The sequence below is a fragment of the Rhagoletis pomonella genome, unplaced genomic scaffold (genome assembly GCF_013731165.1).
Source record: "Rhagoletis pomonella isolate Grant_MI unplaced genomic scaffold, Rhpom_1.0 Rhpom_scaffold_00007, whole genome shotgun sequence".
NCBI lineage: Eukaryota > Metazoa > Arthropoda > Insecta > Diptera > Tephritidae > Rhagoletis > Rhagoletis pomonella.
Window position 1 is genome coordinate 53,824,138 of NW_023458561.1, and position 16,660 is coordinate 53,840,797.

At 35.7% G+C, this 16,660-nt stretch overlaps 1 long non-coding RNA gene across 1 annotated transcript in view; it reads right to left on the bottom strand.

The window, feature by feature from the left end:
* Positions 1–660: 660 nt before the first annotated feature.
* LOC118743072 overlaps positions 661–16,660 on the bottom strand; it is a 94,143-nt gene continuing 78,143 nt past the window's right edge. Inside the window, exon 3 of the long non-coding RNA XR_004993420.1 lies at positions 661–956. This is a non-coding gene — a long non-coding RNA (uncharacterized LOC118743072). The remainder of the gene's footprint in view (positions 957–16,660) is intronic.

Here is a 16,660-nt window from a genome sequence, read left to right on the forward strand (position 1 = left end):
GCATTTTTTAATTCAATTCTCTTTAAATTTCTAGATTTTGTTTCAAAAATAAAAATATATATATATACAACTTTCTTCTTTTTTGATTAATTTTTGTTTTCTTTTTCCAATTTGACTTTTAGATTTTAGTCTTTTAAAAGAAATATGTATTTTTACTTACATTTAATTTTTAAAAATATTTTTTTTTTTTTTACTTTTGCTTTATCATATTATGTAAATTACATAAATATGTAAATTTTTTAATGTAATTTAATTTTTAAAAAACATATTGTTAAGAAGTGTACAGTGTAGCGTGAACAAGAGTTTTATATAAAAATTTCAAAAAAAAATTTTAACTTGAAACAAATTTTTAAAATTAAAAAACAAACATCAACATGTAAACGCTTGTTTGAGTCACTGTAGGTATGTTGTATATAGTACTTCAGAATTACAAAAACAACTTCACACGCTCACTCTCTTGAATATATAGTGTGTACACATACATACTTACATACACATGTACGAGTGTTTAGCACAAGCACGATTTAGATGATGAAAATAGGTCATTAAAATTACATACCGCCCTTTATCTCTTGCCGCTCTTGCAATTTCCATAAAACATCTATCCTTATATTTTTTCCCCTCAAATTATACCTTTTTTCTCAACTCTTATGCTAGGAATATAATCACGTACTGCACTTACCCAAAAAAAAAGCGTAGAAGAAAATGAAAAATCACTCAATGTTGACTAGCATCAAAATGAATTCTCTACAAGTTGTAGCTTAGCAAATGACACACAAACCCATATGTACATATGCATACATACATACATACGCAATATCCATGTGTATTTGTAGTGTTATCCTTTTTACTTAGAACAAGTCTTTATTGGCTATGTTTGTTGTTGCTCTTGCCATTGGCAAAAGAATTACATGCGTTGCCGGTAATATTTTCGAGCACGTCCGAAATGAAAATATCTGAAAAGAGGAAAGGAATATACATATATATTGTGGATATGTACATATGTATGCAGATAAAAGAATAAGCAAAAAAATATTGATGCGGAAGTTTATTAAATTTGGGTGTAAATTTGTTAGGTAGCATACCTACATACATACTATGCATGCCGTATATACGTACATATGTATCTGTGGTGTGCATATATAGATGTATGTATGTATATATATTTTTCAATATGTACGTGATGCTGTGCGTTATTTCTATAATAGGATGCGGGTTGAACGACCTCAATATCAATTACCTTGCGAACCTCAGCGCAAACGAAGGCTGAGTCAATAATTTGTTTGATTGGAGTTGGGTGAAAGCCAACAAATAGATAAAAATAAATAATGTATACAAAATCGGAGATGCAAACCTTGCGTACTTGTGCTTATACATATATAAATTGGTACATATGTATTAGAAATATTAGTATTATACATGTAGTATGTATATAATAGGTCCTTTTCGGCTTCAAGAACTCAAACCTATCATTCAAAAGTATTATCTATTCATTAAAGCAACTAATTTTGTCCAATATATGCAAATTTAGGAGTGACGCACGCCGTTAAAACGCCAAAATTGAATTCAACTTTTTCACCGCAAAAATATTCCAAATGTTGGGCAGAGCTATAAGCGATCCGTGGGCCTAATTTCATCAAGAGAGGTCTCACATGTTGTCAGTTTTTCATTACATCAAATTTTAAATCCCGCTGTAACGCTAAAATTTAAAATCCATTTTACCTTTCTGCACTCATAGAAGAATTTCAGCCAAAACATTTAATTTTCAGCAAAGATGTTTTTGTATTGTTAAATATGAACTATACGCTTTCATTTTCAATAAAAATTAGTCTGCTGTAATCTTCATAGAAATATTAAAAATATTTAGAATTGTGACTGGTGGGGCAGGTCTTTGTGACTGGTGAAAAGTTTCATAGACCAAAACTTCCTTTCATTTTTTTTTTTTTAATTTTTCAAACAGATTAATGAAATGTAGTCATTTAAAATTTATGTCATTTTCTTCTCTACATGGAAGACCCTTATAAACATTTAGGGGATTCACAAGACGTGTTAACCGTCGTAAAATCTTAAGGTTAACATCTTTTTTAATTAAAATGGTTTTAGGGGATTTCTAACTAAACCGAAATTCTTTTAAACTGATAAAGAATATATAATTAGCCAACCCCCCAACCATTTTAACCGCTATTTTACATAAACAAGTGTTAAGCTTAAGATTTTACGACGGTTAACACCTCTTGTGAATCCCCTAATTGTATATAAAGGGTAGTTTTGTTTGTTAAGTGGCTCATCCTTGTCCATTATCCCATCAAAGGGAGTAGATTCGCCATTTATATTCTTATGCTATTGAAGTTAGCTTCAAACAGCTTAGAAACTCAATATATTGTTACGCTCATTTCGTTTTAAAATCTGGTCGGCGGTTAGGATTCAGCATTCTATTTAATTCAAATAGTGTTTAGCTTTAATTACTAATAAGATGTGATTTAATAAGAGCCGCCGATATCGATAAAATGAACCAAAAAATACGAGACTCGTAGACTTAATTTTGGGTTGTAGATTACGAATTTGTTTGCCGTTTTTCTAGATCAGGTCATTTTCCAAAGAAATTTTAAGTTTAAGTTTTCACTGCAAATAAAAAATATTCAAACTTTAACATGGAAAATGTTACTCATACGCCATGTACGAGTATGTTCAAGTACGCCTATTTAAAATATGGCGTTTGTGTAACAATATTTCCTTATTCCTATTCTATAAAGAAATGATTGCAAATTTTCATTTGACCGTTCAAAACTCGCTTATTTATGTATCGATTTTAATCAGTAGTAGCTTGATGTTTTCGCAAAATAAAAGGCTTTACTACACCCCGCGAAATATCGCATTTTCAGTTTAAATGAAACTTTTTTCAAATTAAATGAAACCATTTTCAAACAAATCGAAGCCTTTTTAAAATTAAAAGAAAACTATTTCAGATTCAATGAAACTTTATTCAAATTAAATGAAACTTCCTTTTAAGAATGTTTCATTTATTTTGAAAAAGTTTCATTTAATTTAAATAAAGTTTCATTGAATCTGAAAAAGGTTTCATTTGATTTGAAAATGGTTTCGTTTAACCTGAAAAAGGTTTCATTTAATTTGAAAAAGGTTTCACTTAATTTGAATATGGTTTCATTTAAACTGAAAATGCTATAGTTACAGGACCAATATTAAGACTTCGTTAACAACACAGTTTTTAAAGGAAATAATTTCATTATGTGGCAACACTGTCATATGATCATTGTGTATTTAAATGTCACTTGTACGCCGGGTAACACTGGTGTATGGGGCGTATGAGTGACATTTAAGCCATTTGATTTTCTTTTGGCCCTTCTCGGAATATTGGATTTTTGCATGCGCGTAATTAAAAGGTTTAATTTTGTCAAACGTTGATATGGCACTTACATGCATACATACATATTTACTTATATATACACTTATATATGCATAGTTATGTGGCAATTAACTGTATAGATTTTCGATGCAATTCATAAGTTGAACTTTATAAGGCATATTTATTTAAGGTTATATTATCTTGGCCTATCTGCAATAGAAATATTCCTTTTCCGCTCGTGGAGCTCTTAGCGTTAAACAAAGCGACGTTTAAAGTTTACTAAAATATGCGCATAATTTCCACACAAAAAAAAAATATAAAGTATTTAATTATAAACTCCAACTATTAATTAAAAAAAAAAGAAAAGGTAAATATGTTTCCCCACACAAGTTTTTTTATGCCTCTGAAGCATTCGTTGCAGCTATAACTTTCCTTAGACTTTCTCACACAGAAACTACTTATACATTCAACAACTCTGTCACACTCAATGCATTTTATTGTTCACTGGTATTTAATTAGTTTTCTTTACAGTCACATTTTATTTCTGCCATTTTTTTCTCCACATCGTTTTGCAGCTTTGCCTTGCAGCCAGGCAAAAATTAAAAAGTCAGCTAAAGAATATGAAAGTGGAAATGTCACTAACACACATGCAGGAACGCAGGGATGTACATCCATTCTTCCAAATATGAATCCACAAAGTTAGGTATAAACATACATACATACATATTTAGCCAGAGGTATAATTGCTCTTAGTGTTCGCTTGCAGAAAAGTAAAAATAGAATGCTTAGTAAAAGTTAAATGAAAAGATATTACTTGACAGTAATGTGACTGAGTATCATTTACACTTTAACACTTTGCTATGGCAACATAACTTCTTGCGAGCAACATAACTACGAGCACAACGTATATATTTATTCGGATACTCCTTTTCGTCATGCCTCCTGGGGTAACGTGATGGTGAATTACATCCATAAATGCAATTAAAAAGCAGACAAATGTAATTTTAAGTGAAATAGTTAAAAGGCAAGAATGTAGAAATGAGTCAATCCTTATGAATTCAAGGCTTACAATAAGTAAAAAAAAATGTAATTCCATCTTTAAGGTCGTAACTTTTTCTGCTCAAACTTTTGTTAAACCTTTGCTTATGAAATTATGGCGGATGAAAATATTTGTTCCCCAATGGGTATCAGTTTGCAATTCCTGCTGCGCGGGCAGTCACATAAGCAGAATAGACTATGGGGTTTTCTCCATCAGCCCATTTTATTTAAAGGCTACCTTAACTTAAGATGCTTACGGCCAAGTTGAAGGAATCTTTCGGAGTCCCTCCTGGAAGGAGTTATGAACCTCTTTGATTGTCTCATTGACCGACCGCAGAAAGGCTCGAGTCCATGCAAACGAGTTTGTGCTCCACGTTTTGCGGGACAGTCAGCCCTTTCGTTGCCTTCAAGTCCTTTATGTTCTTAGACCCAACACAGCGTTATCTCGATTGTGGGCCTCTAGGTGGTTCAACAAAGTTTTACTATTGTCCTCAAGGCTTAATATCATTCTAAATACATAAGTCGAAAGCCGTTACGTTAAAAAAGCCGTCACTGAAGATTGCGGTAAATATTTTGCGTCATACTGAGAAGCTATAAAAGAATGCTGGGCACAAATGCAGCATACCACAGATTTTAAAATGAGGCAGAATGCCACGAAATCATTTTTAGAGCAGAGATAATTTTCAACATTGCAGAATCGTTCAATATCTGTTTAGAACCGCTAGAGGGAATGCTCTAGAAATGCGTACACAAATACATATGTATGTGAATCTGACCTGCTGCCGAGAGTTTAACGTGGCTATTATCTAGCTTCAGAATAGGAAGTTTCATAACTTTGACCGAACTTAATCTAGCGATGTTTCACAGAAATTTATGAACAGTTAGTTAACACAAAGATGTTCTAAGTGATCATTTCAACAAGACTATCGGCCACTGATTAGCACCAACCCTAGTCTACTAGACTTAAACCTTCAATAGTTGTAATATGTGCCCACCTACATAACTACATATATATATATATAAATTTTTGCAAACAAAAAGCTCAAACCTACATTTATCATTTGATCTAAATTTAGCTTAAATAACTAAATCGTTATAATTCACCTTCCTTCAGTCGAAGGCCATTTTTCTGAAGCCTGCAATTTATAATTATAGGCAAATCATTGTAAACATTATCAATGTATTAAGTACTAACAAATTCTTCTTCCTACGTACAACATTAAAAGCATTGATATTAATCCAATTAGTATTCCAACGAAGCTTGCTGACCTCAAAGCCTGGAGCAAAAAATATGCCATGCAATTCGAAAACATTTCATTTCGTATACCATCGTATGAACATATGTATATGTGTGTAAATATAATGCATTGACAATTATTCAATTAGCCAAAGTTTTTGTACAGGTTAATTTCTCGTTTTCTATTGCTTTCATTATTTTGAGCAACTACATACATTTTTAGAACACAGAAAGCGAACTTAGAGCTTTGTGCACAACGACAGATTTAAGTCGACGTTTCCATGTAAATATTTGCAATTTTAATAAGCCCCACTAACAGCTAGGCGCCCCTCCCCGCCCGTTCCGTCAACTCGTTATCATTCAGTTAGCACCGAACATTGTGAATCCTCAGTTAAAAATATATACAACTACTTATTCGGCTTCAGGTTGCTGTAGCTACAGAAGAACATTTTAGCTTCTTACTTTTAGCAAATACATAATAGTATTTTCGTCTTTGGACAAACTTCTGCTTTCTTCCATTACTTTTCTTCCGCTGTTGCTGCTAAAACTTTCTGCATCGCAGTTAACGAAATCAGTTCAAGTGCATCCACTTAAAATACTAAGGCTTCTACTACAGTTGTAGAAAAAAAAAAAAGAAGACGAGCAGGAAGATAGCGAAAGAGAAAAACACAACTGAATGAGTTTGCATTTCCTATTTATTTTTTTATGGGGGCTTTCCTTTCTTTTCTTTCCTTTTTTTTGTTACTTTTGATTTTATTTTTTTGCTAAACTTGTTTCTCTTAGTAGATATATGTAGGTATGTATGTATTCACGTTTTCAGAAATTGAAATATTCAGCTTTGTTTACTAAGCAGAGGGGGGGGCGCATATTTTGGATAAACTTTTTTTACTTCACCATTTTTAATCGGCATTTTCTTAGGTACATACATTGGTCGAAGTATAGCTTTTATTTCATCAAACCTCTTCATCAAGCTCAAAGGGGCTTCAGCACATGAAATCTGGCATATAAATCCTGAGCTCATCACCCTGCGCAAAGTTAGTATCCCCATGCAAACTATAGTTGCTTTACCCTCTTTTCATTGCCATACTATAGCGCCAGAGCGATAATCAAAACCGTGGGTATCTAGTATTTAATTTTATTTTTTCGCCATAACCATAAGCAGCACTGAAGTATTTTGCTACGTTATGGCTAAGGCGTTATGGTTATGGCACCTCTAATCTGGCCTTTAGCCAAAGATGCAACGCCCTAGACTCGTTAAACCTCTATCAGCCTGATCAGTAGTGGGACTCTATAAATCGCTAAGCAAAATTTCTAAATGAATAACATATGCGCCTAAAAATATACAACGAGGGGCATTAATATAAAATCTTAATGTTTTATTCCCTTAGAGGGGTTGTATATTTTTAGGCGCAAGCCTTATGCAATTAGAGATTTTAAGTGAAAGTAATTCAGCGGGGCAATTTTTTGAATCCCAATGAGAGAAGTATTCAGAAAGACCAAAACAAAGTCTTGGATTTTGGGACCAAGACCAATTCCGAGCACTGGCTGCTTTACTAGGCAACGATGAGGTCGACAGACGTTGAAAAATACATCCAAGCATACTCGTTTTATTTATATTTTTGGCTATTTTTGTGTGCAGTTTCAATGCGTTGATTCCTGTTAATTGAAAAATACTTTTGGAGCACTTCCCTTCTAATATAAGGGGGGAAAGATTGCTGGTACTGTAGTTAGCTTATCCTATGGTTATTCGTGTTCTCTAGTTAAATGATATTTTACTTCAAACAATTTCTACATTTTTTGTCGCTTTTAACAAATTTGCATACTTGCAATTGTTCCTCTAATGGAGGCTACGCACACCCTATCCCTGACGCAAAAGTTTTGTGGTCTTAATTTTTTTTCTTTGCTTCATAACAGACCATGTACTGACTACAATTTTCACCGCGTTTAGCATACTTTGCGGAATGAATGCATTTAAAATTTATCTAAGTTTTACTATCTTACCACTGCTGATCACATTCCGCACGTTGCAAGAAAAGTTGTTTGTCCAAATCCAAACCTTATTATCATTTCGATGGTGAAGTTAGCTACGCCTTTTTTCGAAGCTATTCTCTTTTCGTTTTTGTTTTTTTTTTTTTGCTGCAACACCTTCTGTTTCCTGCCTTCTTACCTTTTCTGCAATTGTAAGTCAATGCGTCAAACTGTATGCTTCTCACCAATCCATTGTGCTGTCAACCTTTTGTGAAATTCGCTTTTTTTCATATTTCTTTTCCACGTCAGTTAAGTCGTAGGTTCTCGGGCGCATCTCACTCAACTGCTACGAAGAAAAAAAGTCAGACTTCCGCTTGCTAAAAAAAAGTATCTGTGCGTCAGCTAAAAGCGCTGATGAGTAATTTCGAGCAATAATCAACGCGACCGCGCCTCCGAAGCTTCCACTGCTTACAGTCAGTAGTCACATCAGCAATTTCACTTCCTCCTCCTGTTTTCGGTTCCATTTTTTTTTTTACCAATCGTTTTCTATAGCCACAAAAATGATGTACTCGCAATAATTTGACCAACTGCTGCCGTAATGCGATTCTGCCACTCGCTTCATTGCTTCTTCAGCAATTTTACACCATTTCTCTTTTACTCCATTTTTTCGCCGTTAATAAAGTGATAAAAGCATAGTAATTTTTTATGAAAGGTCTACAATAAGATTAAATACATACACTGGAGATACGAATGTTCATCTGCATTTACAAGCACCAACATAAAGTGGAATATGATGAAGGTAGATTATCGTGCGGTTACTTTGCCTTTGCCACGGATATTTTTAAACGTGCTAAACGGATTATTTTTCCGCGGAGTCTGAATTGATTTATTTTATTACAAGCGCATACAATCAGTAATTAGCATCGTTGATGTGACAAAAGCTTTGCAGTGCGGTTGGCACAGAAAAGTTGGTTATGTATTTGGTCAAATGAAGCCCATTATTTGTTTAATTTAAACATTTCTTTCCGGAGGTCAGTTACTAATATCAAGCACAGTTATTGATTTACACAAACACTTAAAGGTTTAAACATATTGGTCAAGAAAATTTCATACCGATTTTTCGAATTATTATGGTTAAGCAAGTAAGTAGATGATGATGGTTGCATTCACTGAAGTCCACGTAAGTAGGGAAAGCTTTTGTCTACTTCTGGGTAGCGACTAAATACTCGTTTGGGAGCGAGCGCAAGTTGAGTGGGCGAAAAACCACACGTGCGCTGGGTTTGGGTTCTATCACGTTAAGACCCCGTCCAATGAAAAAATTGTACCTTTAAAAGACTATGACTTAAGGGTATACATCATCGACTCGGGAATTCAAAGGCTGACATCACCGTCGTACAGCAAATCCGATGGACGGGGCCTGGCAAGCAAAACGTGAAACCTTGCGACGCCTACTACAGCTACAACGTAAAGGAGCGCGAATTCGATATTGTATTTGTGGAGGAAGGAAGACTCAGTCGAAGAGTATTGTCGTTTACATTGGTGGACGAATGTCTAGCCCCAACCCGCATAAAACCAAATTCTCCAACATCTCGCTCAAATGCGCTCATGCCCCGATGAAAGAGTAGGACGAGGCGCTGCCCCCGCCACGATATCAAATCGTGCTTTACGATTTCTATGCCAACGTCCGATAACGGTTTTGAGAGCGAACACTTTTCCATCCTGTTTATTGGCAGCAGCATTGAAAGTAGTGGAGAAGATGAGCACGAGCCCCCAGTCGACTCCCGACGACTGGAATTTAACTATACTCTGCCCAATCCACAAGAAAGGGATCCCGCCATGCGCACCAACTACTGCGGGATCAGCCTTCGAAGCATAGGTTACAAGGTCTTATCGAGCGTATTGTGTGAAAGACTGAAGCCCACCGCCAATGAACTGATTGGGCCTTATCAGTGTGGCTTCATACCTCAAAAATCTACCATAGATTAAATAGGTAGTCACAATACACCGAATCTTGCAAAAGACCCGCGAGAATACACCGTCACACCGTTGAGGCACAATACTTTATAAGAGCATGCAAGGGCTACGTCTATTCTGCCTTCTCGGCGAATGAGTCTGGTGGTGAACGAGGACAAAAGGAAGTATATAAGCATCCTGGCACCCACGTCACGTGAAACGGAGAATCACTCCAACTGCAACAAGTGCTGCTATGGACTGAGAAGGCAATGTAGAAGTACAGTCCTCTCGTTTGGCCCTCGAAGTGGACGTATGTCTAAAACACTGGAAGCCTTCCTTCCGTCATCATGGCCGATTTGGTGTCTCGTTTTTCGATCTGCAGACAGCCATGTAGCTTGATGGATCTTCTTATGCATAAACCTAGTACTACATACTACCTTGTTTCGGGAACCGCATTAGTCGATCAGCCTCAGTCCGTTATCGGACGTTTCGTCGTGGAGGCTGAATTTTGATATGGTGACGAGGGCAGCGGTCATAGAAGAGATCCTTAGACTTTTACACCTATTTCGATCTTTTGAGAAAAGATGTCACAGCCTGCAGAATGAAGGAAGGCCATGCCTTCCGTACTTATACTACGTTATACATCATCGTTTTTTTAAGGGGGATCTATCCCCGTATACTTCTGCCCCTTCCTATCTATAACACTGCAGCCACTATAACCTCACCCAATTTTTAGAGCAAGAAAATCCGAGAAAAATTTAAAACTGGAAACAGCCCTTAAGAAATAAATTCAAAAATTTTTTTTCAGCAGAAAACCCCCGTTTTTGAAATTTTTCAAGCATTGATAACAAAAATTACTAAGCTTATGTGTTTCTTTTGATTTTCTTTCGAAATTTTTCTGGGCCTTTCAGCTTTACTTTTACCTTTTAAAGATAACCAAAAATAAAAAGCAAATATCGACAGATTTTTTTCCGCATAGATTACTAAACTTTTTTACTATGTTAAACATTTGATGCTTGGCATACATTTTTGTAAACACATTACGACGACAAAAGCATGCACAATTCAAAAAAAATTATATTTTAAAAACCTTTGCATATGAATTTGTGCACAAAAATCAACAGCATATTTAATTTCTATCAAATATTTTTATGCTCTGGGACACTCGCGAAATGCACTAACCATACATAAATTACACACATTAGTTTTGCAGGCAACTAGCATTATTTTTGCACAAAGTCATCACAAAATGCTGCTACTAAATATTTAAATTGCCTGCTGGCATTTAAGAGCGGTTATCCAAATGACGCACAAACTAAAAAAGTGTAAATTTTTCAATGCCCACTTCAAACGCTTGCCGTAATAAAATTTTATTTAATAAATATGCCTTAGACAAATAGCAAAAATGTGCACAAATATACGTGTATGTAGTACGCAAAAAACAAATACGTACATTTTACGAGTATTAAGCGCTCGCAGTTGAATGCAGAAAAACGACTGACAACAAAGCCATTTGTACGTCACTTGAAATGATAGTTAATGCGCCAAAAACTATGCAATAAAATCAACAGAAAGAACGACATAATACAAAATATTACACACGCCTGTACTTGTGTACATTAGGGTGCATCGTCCTTAATACAAAACAAAAAAATATTTACTGTTTGTCCAACGAAATTACAAAATTTATTATGTCTTAAGACTTTCAGGTAAATAATTCGAAAAATTATGAGATTTGCGTGAGCTCGACCCATTTGAAAATACCTTCAAAAATCGAGTTTTTTACAAATGTATTTTTCTTTTCTAAAATCACCGCTGTGGATAGAATAGTTTAAACTAAAAAGGTCTGCATAAAAATGTTTACCAAATTTTATCAAAATATCGAATTAAAATATCGAAATTTTCGGAGGTATTTTGAAATTGGTCTAGCTTACGTAAATCTTAATACTTTTTCGATATATTTTATAGGATGTCTCAAAATAGAATACATTTCATAATTGAGGTGTAAAAGCGGCAATTTTTTTTAGTGAGGCACCCTAATGTGCATATGTACATGTTAGTGTGAAAACTATATTCACAAAAACATTGGCAGTGAAAGCAATGTGCGGAAGAAAAACTTAAATTGTCAAGTCATGTGCAATTTGTAAGGATATTGTGAAAAGGATACAACTGCTAACTGCTCACACCACTCCCGCAAATTCAGGGCCAAGCAACAGGATGCGCTAGCGAGGCGGAGGAAAAAAAAAACTAAAGCAAGTAAATAAAATTGAGATATATTCGCTGCCGGTTATTGTGCAAACATGAAGCGTTGCAACGGCCAAAGCGTACGGACGGACGGACGGACGAACGGAACGATTGCAGCGCTGGCGAGCAGTCGAGATGAGTTCTTGTGAAAATAAAGAAAACCCATTTATTTATTTAGAAATACGCCAAGCGCAAACGTGACAAACAGACTCAACGACAGGGACATAACTTAGTCGCAGCAAATAAGAAAGTGCCTGGTAGCGGCGGCAAGGGGAAGAAATGCATAGAAAGCTACCCTGCAGAAAAAAATTATCAACTGATACAAAAAAAACCCACTTGTAGTTAGCTTTTTTGCGGGATTTCTATAAAATATAGAACTTGTAGTTAGCTACAAAAAGCTAGCTTGAAACTAGTTGACAAGTAATAAAGGAGATTGTTTTCTTTAAACGTGTTTCTATTTAAATGTCCTGCACTTCGCAAATACTTTTTCGAATTGGGGACAAATAAAAGGAAGATCGAAATTTCATATTATCGTTTTGAAGTTATGTCTGACGGAGTTCGAATATGGGATCACCTACAGCAGAATATGTAAACAAATATGAAATGTTATAAAATAAATAAAATAAAAATAAAAATAAAAATAAATAAATAAATAAAGTATTTTGTTTTTCCTATTGACATTTGTTATCCAAAAATAGTTAGTTACAAGTTAGTTCCATCAAACGCAGACGTAATCACCCTTGACTATATCGCGGTCATCGCCATAGAAATATAGTTAGCTATACAGATAATAGTGACTTTTAGCTCCTTCCTAATCAACTTCAAGTTAAGCTTATAGTTAGATACATTTCCTGCAGGGTAGGTACGTACTTACACACATACACACATATACGTATGTACGAAACTTGTATGACAGAGCGAAAACTTATTTAGCGAAACCACAATAGCGCAGTGGCGTTGAAAAACAGAAACTTGACAAATTTATTTGCCACGCGATTTGAGTGTTGCACCAAGGGAGCGGCAACTGTGGCGTCGGCAGAAGCAGCAGCAGCATTAGCAGCATCTGAAGCAAAGGAGTAGCTATTGCAGCAACGGCATTATTCTTCTTATTATTCTTCTTATAATACAAAGCAAGCATGTGTTATTGTATTGATAAAGTGTTGGGCTATGCATGTACGGGTATGTGTGCTCGTGGCATTGCAGTGAATTGAGTGTTGTGTTGCATGCAACATGCATAGTTAGAATTCGTAATATACGCGCTAGCTAATACTTTGATGCTCATGAATATGAACCGCGTGCGTGTCATAGACAAAAAGGGTTAGTCTCACATAGGAGTGTTAGAGTAGGATATCATTTGAAAGTAAAATAATTTAATAAGGTTTTTTATTGTCAGCCAGAAAGTGATGTGTGTATGAAGTTCACAAAAGAAATTCATTGTGGCGAACGTTGGGCAGTAAATTTAAGTTTTACCAATTTAAGTATCTCATTTGTCCGATCCATTATTTGCTAATGATGAGGAGATGACTACAGGCTATGCTATTAAGTTTATATGGTCAGCTTTGGTAACGCGCCATGTAACCGTTGCTATTTTAAGGGTTAGGGGATCACATGGACTTTGCCGAGCAAGAAATCATTGCGTCTTCTCATAAATATATGTATAGCTTCCATGCAACAAGCCGGTGAAGCTTAAGTACTCTTCTAACGATGGGAGATCTAGGTAATCGCATGATTACAAACTAGCTAATGCCCGCTTGCTTCGCGGCGCCTAATAAGAACTTTTGCGTTGGCCAATGCAAAAGAGCGTTTAAAAGGAAAAACAGTGTGTAAAGTTAAAATTTTTAGTTTAAGTTGAAATCACTAAATCGCAGTATCCTCCTAACACATAGGCCAAGAATAGTAACGCTGTGATACCATATGGAATACTTATCCCTTTCGATGTCATGAGCCTTACCTATGGTCTTATTTCGACCTGTGAGTTCTCTGCCAAGCATGCGTAATCTTTTTCTATGCTCTTGGAACTACAACATTGGTCCGATGCGTAAGACAATAAAAGTCCTTACGGATTTTATGGAAATTGCCTTTTTTACTGCTAAAGAGATAAGAGTATATTCGATCAAGAAAGTCCACGATTTAGCTTTCGCTGATTCCATATGCCTTTTGCCTTTTTTAAAATATTTGCCTTTTTCGCCTCAACTACTTTTAATTGTAAAGGGCAAATCTGTAGCCGCTCGTATTTCAGAGCCAATCAAAATCTTTTCCATTGAACTTGTTCTCAAATTTTAGTCCCACTGCTGGCATTGAAAATTTCAAATATAATTTCATGCAAGCACGTTTTCAATAAAACTTTCGACAGTTCGAGCATATCAAAGAACGAGAAAGAATAGACAAATAACAATAGCGAGTGCAGCAAGCATAAAACGAAACATTTATAAAAACCATATCACCACAACCCCACTTGGCTACTTGCTTTTATTATCACCGTAGGACAAAAACTGAAAATTTCGCATCCTATTGTTGTCAGCAGATGCACAACATATCAAAAAGTGCTCTATTGTTGGAGTTATAGTTTCTGTAGCGCAGCCGGTTGCACTCAAAATGGACTTTTCATACATATAGTTGCCCAAATGTGATTGCATACAAACCAAGTATAATATTTTTTACATACAAATGTATGTACGTATATATGCACATGCATATTTGATATTGGCAAACATACATACACATGTGTACTTTTTACATATATGTAAACATTGACATTCAGTAGTCGATTATATGATGGAACAAGCCAGCGAATGGACTTCAACAAGCAACATACTATCTTCAATTCAGAAACATTTAAGGACAGAAAGCGGCTTATCACCAATGATTAAACCAATCCGAAGTGCAGATGCAGATGAGACCCTTTGAAACACGTCCTTTCCGACCGCCTGCCTAACATGAAATTCAGCAACCAAAGCGCTATCCCGTTCGTTCCAGCAGCCAAGACCGAACGGCCTTGAATTTCGGGCACTCAAAACGTAGGAGAGTATTGGAACATAAGGCGTTCCAGAACCTACTACGTGCAGCCCGAGCTCGGTAACTCGGTGTCCGGTAATTTTTTCTGATGTATTTTGTTTGTGTCAAATAGCATTAAACAAACACAATACATGGGAAAAAATACCGAACACCGAGTTACCGAGTACCAAGCTTCGGTGTGAATACCCATAATATCTACGATGCATGTAACCTGCCTATGTATCGGTGTGTAGCAGGACACCGTCTGCCCGGGCTTACTAGTAACATGTAAATTTTCGTCCGGACTGGAGACGGTTAAGACGAGTCAAAAAATTAAAATATTTTTTTTCATCTAATACCCAAAATCGATACTAGCATAGTCGAAGGTATCACATATAAATTTTAGCCCCGACTGGAGACGGTTAAGACATTTTCATAGGGTAATCTGAGCTTTGACCCTTGTGGGACAAGCCTTAACCGACACCAGTCGGGGCTAAAATTTGTATGTGATATCTTCGACTAATGTAGTATCGATTTTGGGTATTAGATGAAAAAAATATTTTTAATTTTTTGAGTCTCCATAGAGGCATCTGGCACTTGCCCCCTGTGCAACACGCATTAACCGTCTCCAATCGGGACCAAAATTCAAATCTGATATCTTTGACTATAGTAGCACCGACGTAGGGGTTGAAGCTTAGGACCACCCTAGTGTGCATCGATTTTTAGAGACTTTCACGTTGAGGGCATGAAAATTTTACCTAAGAAGACCTTTAGTAAAATTTTCCGAAGAAAAATCTTCTCGAACATTTTAATTCTCCCACAATCTTCCAAATTTGCTTTTAGAGGGTTTTCTTGACTTAAGAGTCAAAACGACCCTGCCATGCGGGAACTAATGGGTTAAAGTGTTCTAATATTTACCATGCAATTTTACTATCTAGGTCGTAGCATTTAAATTCGCTCAGACATTTATTTTAACCATTTTTTCGACTCTTTTGAAAACTACTTATGCCAGGACATGAAAATTTTAGTCGGCCATAAAATAAAAATACGAACTCACTTTTACAAATTCATCAAATGTTTTATTACCGGATAGGTTTAGGTACATTCAGGAAACGTTAACAAAGTTCGGGCTGTTTTCGGCTGTCGCACAGTGTTAAACAAATAAACTCACATAAAGGAACTATTTCGACCAACTACTCCACATTTATTGTTGCGTTTTTACGCCGCTGGCTGCTAAACTAATTTAATATGCCACGCGATATCTTCCACATTTTGCACATTTTTCACTAGCATGCCAACTCACGCTCATAGTCACGAGATAACATGGTAAAATAAATATGTAAATATTGCACTCCATGCAAACATTTGTAAAAAATAAGTAGCTACGACAGGAAGAGAAAAATGTAAGTATGTAGTACGAGTGCTGCCATTTCCTTGCTAGCATTTTTTTTTTTTCGTTTAGCAGCCGCTTGCCGGCAATAAAAGTGCGCGTGTGATAAATTTATGTATGTAGATGGCCGCCTCTTAGCCGCATGATGATCAGCAGTGAATTGGCGTACCAAAATATATTTATTACTTATACCCGTACTTGGGGATGTATATACAGATATTCCATGTCTATATATGTATGCTTGCGCGCAGTTTAGTCGTCTTTTAGGCGCTCTAGTGCATTTGGCCAAAGGTACATACATACATACGTAAAAACGTAGGGCATTAGTAATGTGACCAACCGTACTTCTTTCGGGAGAACACTTTTCTTATTTTTGGTCCGTTGTAGAGTCAAATGTACTTTTTGGTACTGCCTTTTAAGTTGTAAAATATCTCGAAAACTATAAATAAATATTTGGATTCAGCGGAAAATT